Source organism: Alligator sinensis, unplaced genomic scaffold (assembly GCF_000455745.1).
Source record: "Alligator sinensis unplaced genomic scaffold, ASM45574v1 scaffold1451_1, whole genome shotgun sequence".
Classification (NCBI taxonomy): Eukaryota; Metazoa; Chordata; order Crocodylia; family Alligatoridae; genus Alligator; species Alligator sinensis.
The window spans coordinates 628438-636304 of NW_005842351.1; positions in this window are offsets into that span (position 1 = coordinate 628438).

Here is a 7867-nt window from a genome sequence, read left to right on the forward strand (position 1 = left end):
CCTTTGATTTGCACTAGCAGCCGACTTAAGACAATAGTTGCTTCTCTAGTAAGGTAGATGAATATAGCTGCTGCTTCACTGGGTGCTCAGGATGAGCTCTCTCTCTTTGGAGACCCTATCACTGTATATGCACTGCAGTCTTGGCCTCTTGGAAATGAGGCTGAGATACATCTTACTGAGTCAAAACTTGGCAGGCAGCCTAACACTACAAAAGTACCATATTTACTTGCATACAGCATGTGATTTTTTAAATCAAAATCAGTCCTCTAAAATTGGGGTATATATTTTAAGCAGGGAATCTGATTTTTTTTTCTTTGCTGGAATACAAGCGGGGTAGACTAGAGAAAGCAAACACTGCAATTCATAGCTGTCAAGATGGCTGCTGCTTGTCCCTGGGATTGCAAAGAACAGGGATAGAGTCCAGTGTTAACACTCTCATTCGCTGGTGAAGTAGTTGCTTTTGGCTGAAGAGCCACTAAACTGGCTGAGGCTAAGTGAACTGCAGCGTGCAGTCTTGATGATGCTTATGGTGTGGAAAAACACTTTTACAGGAATTTATATAAGGAACTCTATATACTATAAAGAAGTAACAATCTCACTACTGTCCTTGCAAAGGTCTGGGCCTACCTCTTTTTGCCCTACCACTGCAGAAAATTCCTGTTGCCTCACCCAGATTGTCTCCTGGAATGCCACATTTCCTGGATACCTTATGTTTCCAGGAGGAATTACTCTGCATCATGCACTTAGCTGTGACTTAGGAAAAATCTCTTTTCTCTACATTCTGCCTTCCAAAATGTGTGTTTTATTTGGAGCATTGGTATGCAAGAAAATATGGTAATTTCTATGCAGCTTCCTAATGCAGAAAAGGCCCACATGTCCTTTACAGAAGTTCTTATAGAAGCTTTTTCAAAGGAGCTTGAGGTAGTTTGGTGCTTCACTCTATTAGGTTCCTGTGAAAATTCTGGCCTTAGACGCAAATACAGCTGTGCATATTATTAGGTCAGTAATCTCAGAGAGGAAACGCTACATTAAAAAACAGCTTTAGGAATTTGAGTAATCTTCTCACTTCTTTGACTTGATCCTGACAAGTCAGGACTGAGCCACATTGCTGATACAGTGTGCATGGGTGTAAGAACAGTGCAATTTGTCCTTGCTTTGCTTCTTCAGAGGCTCTACAGTTAGGGTAATTATTCAGATCTATACTTACAGCAGGCCTAAACTTCTCCAGTGGCAGCTTTTAGTGATTTAATGTAGTCATCTCTTGGGCAGATATTTACTAACTTTGACAAAGGAAACATTTAAAAGCTAGTCTTTTTAAAAATGTGAACTGCCATGCTTTCTTACCACTTTAAATATGCCCGTGGCTATCAATTTTCAACAAAACTCCTATTTCCTGTTTGATACTAAAAAAGAGTACCCACTTTAACGTCAACTAAATAGACAAGGAAAGGGAAATGTTTGTATAGATATAAAAAGACAAGATATGGTTCTTTTTAGAAGAATATGGGTTGAAAAAGTATCTGTGCTTGAGTAGTTCGTGTTATAGGAGTGGAAATACATATACTGCTGGTCTTGTACTATTATTAACAGTGTGCAATGAGGAAGCAGTAGATGTTGTCCTGTAATGATAGAATTATTCTGGAAAGGTGTTGTGGCATATTGAAAAATTATCTTGTTTTTCCTGATTGTAACTGGTTTAAGGATGTGGTTTTTGGTTGGAATTACAGTTGTGCATTTGTTGGCAAATGTACTGGAGAAAATATATGTGTAACGAGTGGTCATGGTGGTCTTGATGTATTCCAGAAGGTTATATGAAAAGACTATCATGCTGGGTGGGAGGATGAACTTAACTGGAAATTTCCCAGTGCTTGAGTTGATGGTTGTTCCACATGAACAGCTTTAACTCTTATACAATGCAGCATTTTACGTGAGGAAGAGAGTTTAGAAAGATACCATTCCACATGTACAGATACAAGAAAGAATACATCGCACATTTCATGCACACTTGTATACTTGATTGCACTTTACCACATACTTCAAGATACATTTTCTAAAATCTTAATCCAATCCAGATATAACTATTGTACTTGGACTCGGTTCTGCTTGGACAATACACTCAGCAACCCAAAAACTCTGTATCTAATTAAGATTTAAGATAGGAACTGCCTCATAATTTTTATGCATACTACATTGCTTTTTACTGGGCAGTTTCATGCTAGGCAGGTAAGACTTTCAGTAAAATGTCTACAACACTTGTTTCAGGACAGGATTCAAACTAGTTCTGTAGACATGTAGAAGGTAAGTACCATCTTTTATTACACCAACTTGTCTGCCTATGTCCTTAGACCAACACGGCTACAACCAACACCCCTGGAACAAAGAGCAGCCAGAAAACTCACTAGTGTCTAAACATACCACGTGCCTCTGTTTTTGACTTGTCATAAGGGGTCTGGGCTTGACTGACATGACAGATATCTGTAGCGCAAGTGGTGTTCCTTGGGATTTGCAAGCTGGTAGCCTCTGGTCCTGTGTCTTCCCTGGGGCCATGTTTTATCCCTCTAGAGCAGGGGGTGGGCAAAATGCAGCCCATGGGCTGGATGCTGCCCACCAGGTGATTCTATCCAGCCTGTGGGGCCCCTAAAAAATTTAGAAAATTGATATTTATGTGCCTCTGGCTGCCTGTCATGAGGCCCTTGATGGCTTGCCAAAACTCAGTAAGTAGCCCTCTGCCCCAAAATAATTGCTTGCCCCCACTCTAGAGATACAGGAGAATCTGAGGCTGGGAAACTACACTGAATTATGGCTGGACCCAAGGTGGGACTGCTATTTGACATATCTGTATGGCAAGTGGGACAGTGAACAGGGCTCCCAGAGAGAAGATGGCATTCTTTGAAACAGCTTCTCCTTTGTCAGCAGAGAGGAACAGTCACGTCTGGGGGAGTCCAGGCAAGAATGCAAAGCTTCAGAAGAGACAGGAAAGATCCTTGGTTATTTTCTTCACCTCAGGAATGTGGAGGCCCATGATACCAGCCCTTTTTCAACTGGCAGATTCATACCCAAATGAGATATTAGCCTTCAGAAAACTGAGAATTTTTGGCACTTGCTCTCCTGGACCAGGGAGGAAAGGGCAAAGGGCAAAGGACTGAGCAACCAGTGATGGTGAAGAGAAAGTACAAAATGTGAATTTTTCCACATGCCATTCGAGAGCCACAGAGCCTCTACTAAGTGAGGGTCATACCTTACACACATGTACACCCTGCTCATGTACTATCAGAGCTTTTGCATTCCTTGGACATTCCCTTGTGCTCAAGTATTCTGTTTTTGACTGTAGCTTCAGGGAGTACAGCCTCTGACATATGAGGGGAGATGGGCCACCAACGCCTCTTGGTGACAGGGCTTTATGTCTTCTGGCTCCATGTTTGCTGCATGGACTTGATGCCAGGTTTGCCACCCCCTACCACAGTAACTCAAGCAACTTATCCCCTATCTTGTTGCCCGGCTTGTGTGTGCTTGAACACCCAAGGACTCAGCATTGTCCTGTACGAACCTATATATTTCCTCAATTCAGAAATTAACTCACCTCTCTAGCACAGCCACAGATTTCATAGACATTAGGATTGAAGGGACCTTGCAAGATCATTGGTCCAGCCCCCTGCCCAAAGGGCAGGCAGTCAGCAGGTGTCAAATGATCCCAGCAAGATAGGCATTCAAGTGTTTCTTAAAGGAATCCAGAGTAGGTGCCTGCACCACCTCTGGGGAGAGTCTATTCCAGGTCCTGGGGACTCAGACATTAAAGAAGTTTTTCCTTATGTCTAGCCTAAAACGGTCTTCCAAGAGTTTGTGACCATTGGACCTAGTCTTCCCATGGGGTACCCAGGTGAACAGACATTCTCCTAGCTCCCGATGCATGCCTCTTATATACTTATAGGCTGTCACCAAATCACCCCTGAGCCTATGTTTTTCCAGGCTGAAGAGTCCCATGTCTCTAAGCCTCTCCTCATGAAGCCTGCTGTCTTGTCCTCTAATCATTTGTGTAGCTCTCCTCTGGAATCTTTCAAGCTTCTCCACATCCTTTCTGAATTGGGGAGCCCAGATCTGGACACAGTATTCCAGCTGTGGTCTCACCAAGGCCGAGTAAAGTGGGAGGATGACTTCCTGGGTCTTGTTTGAGATGCATCGGAAGATGCAGGCCAGAGTTTTGTTTGCTTTGCCAGCTGTGGCATTGCATTGGTGGCTCATGTTCATCTTGTGGTCAATCACGATCACCAAGTCTCTTTCAGACGCAGTACTAGGTAGCAAAGCACTGCTGAGCCTATAAGTGTGGTGTGGGTTCTTTCTCTCCATGTGGAGCACCTTGCATTTCTCGGTGTTGAATGTCATCAGGTTTTGATCTGCCCACCTTGTAAGCCTGTCAAGGTTGGCCTGGATTGCCAGTGTATCCTCTGGGGTGGCTGCACTTCCCCATAGCTTGGGGTCATCAGCAAACTTAGCCAGTCTGTATATAACACCCAAGTCCAGATTATTTATAAACAAATTGAAGAGTACAGGTCCGAGAACGGAGCCCTGGGGGACGCCACTGGTTGCAGCGCACCAAGTTGATTTGGTTCCATCAACTATCACTCTCTGGGTCTGTCCATATAGCCAGTTTCCCAGCCATTGGATCGTGAAATTGTCTAGGCTGCAATTTCCCAATTTTTCCATGAGGACAGCATGGGACACAAAGTCAAAAGCTTTCTTGAAGTCCAAGAATATGATATTCACATCTCCTCCTTTGTCCAGGTGATGAGTCATCTGGTTATAGAAGGAAATCAGGTTGGTCAGACAAGATCTACCTGCCACAAAGCCATGTTGGCTCTCTCAGAATATTACCTTTTGTTAGGATATTGGTAATGGTTTCCTTAGTGATTTTTCCAGGATTTTTCCAGGGATTGAGGTCAAGCTAACTGGCCTGTAGTTCCCTGGATCTTCCCTTCTCCCTTTCTTGAAGATAGGCATTACACTGGCTCTCTTCCAATTGTCAGGCACCTTGCCCAAGCACCATGAGTTTTCGAATATCCTTGCTATGGGCTGTGCTATAATGTCAGCCAGTTCCTTTAGCACTCTTGGGTGCCTTAGCTGATTTGTGGATGTCCAACAAGATGTTCCTTCACAAACTCAGTGGTAACGGTGGGCGCAGGTTCGCCCTGCCCCTGGTGATCCTGCCTCTTGTCAGGCAGGGCGATCCCACTGGGCTGATGGAAGACTGGCGCGAAGTAGTCATTAAGGAGATTGGCTTGTTCCTGAGTGTCTGTTATCAGCTGCCCCACTTGGTTTAGTAAGGGTCCAATGTTACCCTTGTTCTTTTTCCAGCTTCCCACATATTTGAAGAACTTTTTGTTGTCTTAAATTTGAGTGGCCAGTTTGAGCTTGGTTTTAGCCTTGGCTTTCCTAGTTTGCTCCCTACAGGTGTGGGCTAGCGCTGAGTATTCCTCTTTAGTGATGTTTCCTGTTTTCCATCCTTTATAAGCTTTGTTTTTTAGGTGCAGGAGGTCCTTGAGTTCCCTATTGAGCCAAGGGGGTCATCCAGCCCCTTTTCTACTTTTTTTGTGGGTTGGAATGGACTTTCCTTGTGCTTCCGTATTGCTGACTGATTTGCCAGCTTTGTGGTGAATAGAGAAAGTAATCAACTCATGGTCACAGTCTCCCAGCTTCCCTTTGATTCTCAGGTCACTTACTAGATCATCCCCTTTGGCCAGTACCAGATCCAGCAGCGCCTTGCCCTTTGTCAGTCAATAGACTTCTTGAGACAAAAAAAAGCTCATCAATGCTTGTGAGGGAGCATGGCAACCAATTGGATTTGGTTGAGTGCTTTTCCCATGAGATGTCCAGGTAGTTAAAGTCACCCATGACAACCATGGACCGAGAGCATGCAGCCTCAGCCAGTTCCCTGGAGAACTCATGGTCAGGTTCTTGCTCTTGATTAGGAGGTCTGTAGGAGACTCCTACTGTTATATCCCTTTCATCACATTCCCCACTTATTCTTACCCAGAGGGTCTCAAGTCATCCTCCTTGGTTGCCAATCTCCACCTGTATGGAAGTGTATTGCTCTTTCACACAGAGAGCTACACCCCCGCTCTTTCTTGCAACATGATCTCTCCTGTATAGCCATCTATACCTGTGGTTCAGTCATAGGTGGAGTCCCACCAGTTCTGTTATCCCTATGAGATTGTAATCATTACTGTTTAGGAGTAGGGCCAGCTCCTCCTGTTTGCTTTCCAGGTTTCTGGCATTTGTGTAAAGGCAAGTAAACTTGCCAATGGTGGCCCTAGGTTTCCCTGTACTTCTGGAAGAGCCCCATCCCTGGCATGGGGTAGGAGTTTGTTTCCTTCTACAGCCTGACTTCATGGTTTGGTGGCTGATGCGTGGTGGGCTTGCACCAGAGATTCTCTGCCCTTCCCAGGCAAACTTAGTTTAAAGCCTGGTGAAGCAGGTAAGCCATTCTGGCTGAGAAGAGCTTCTTCCTCATGCAAGTGAGGTGAAGGCCATTCCTTCCCAATAACCCACTGGCTTTCTCTCTGAAGCATGGGCTGTGGTTGTAGAAGCCGAAACCTCAACCACTGCAGTCTTCTGTTTACTTCCTGAATTCTTCTCACCCTCCTATGTCCCTGACCCATAAAACCGTCATTTGGCTTCAGTCATAAGTGCAAGGGCTCTCACTGTGGCCTTGCCCTGATGTACAAAGGATTATGCCACATGCAGTAGGGTAAACTGAACAACAAACTCCACTTCTAAAGTGTTTTGCTTACTTTACTAGCCACAGCATCACATTGAAGGCTCATGTTCTTCTTGTGGTCAACCATGACCCCCAAGTCCCTTTTGTCTGTAGTGTGGATCCTCACCACAATCCGCTGGCTGGGGAATTGGCTCCGCGCTAGGACTCAGAGGGTGGCGGTTGATGGAAGTCAATTGTCGTGGTGCGCTGTGACCAGTGGGGTCCCTCAAGGCTCTGTCCTAGGGCCTATACTTTTTAACATCTTCATTAATGATGTAGACATTGGTGTCAGAAGGGGACTGGCCAAGTTCACCGATGACACCAAACTCTGGGGTAAAGTATCCACACCTGAGGACAGGTGGGTGATCCAGGAAGATGACAGGCTCATGAAATGGGCGGACGAGAACCTGATGGTGTTTAACACCAAAAAATGCAAGGTTCTCCACCTTGGAAGGAAAAACCTGCAGCATGCTTATAGGCTTGGCAGTGCTATGCTGGTTAGCACTACAGACAAAAGGGACTTGGGGGTCATGATTGACCACAAGATGAACACGAGCCATCGATGTGATGCTGTGGCTAGTAAAGTGAGCAAAATGATGGCTTGCATCCATAGATGTTTCTCAAGCAAATCCCAGGACATCATTCTCCTGTTGTACTTGGCCTTGATGAGGTTGCACCTGGAGTACTGCATCCAGTTTTGGGCTCCACAATTCAAAAAGGAGGTGGAGAAGCTAGAGAGAGTGCAGAGGAGAGCCACGTGCATGATCAGAGGTCAGAAAAACAGACCTTATGATGAGAGGCTGAGAGCCATGGGACTCTTCAGCATGGAAAAGCACAGGCTCAGGGGTGATCTGGTGGCCACCTATAAATTTATCGGGGTGCTCACCAGGATCTGGAGGAATGTTTGTTCACCAAAGCGCCCCAAGGGATGACAAGATTGAATGGTCACAAACTCCTCCATGTCCGTTTCAGGCTGGACATAAGAAAGAACTTCTTTACTGTCTGAGCCCCCAAGGTTTTGAATAGAATGCCACTGGAGCTGGTTCAAACACCCGCTTTGAACACCTTCAAGAGACATTTGGATGTTTATCTTGCTGGTATCCTATGATTCCTGCT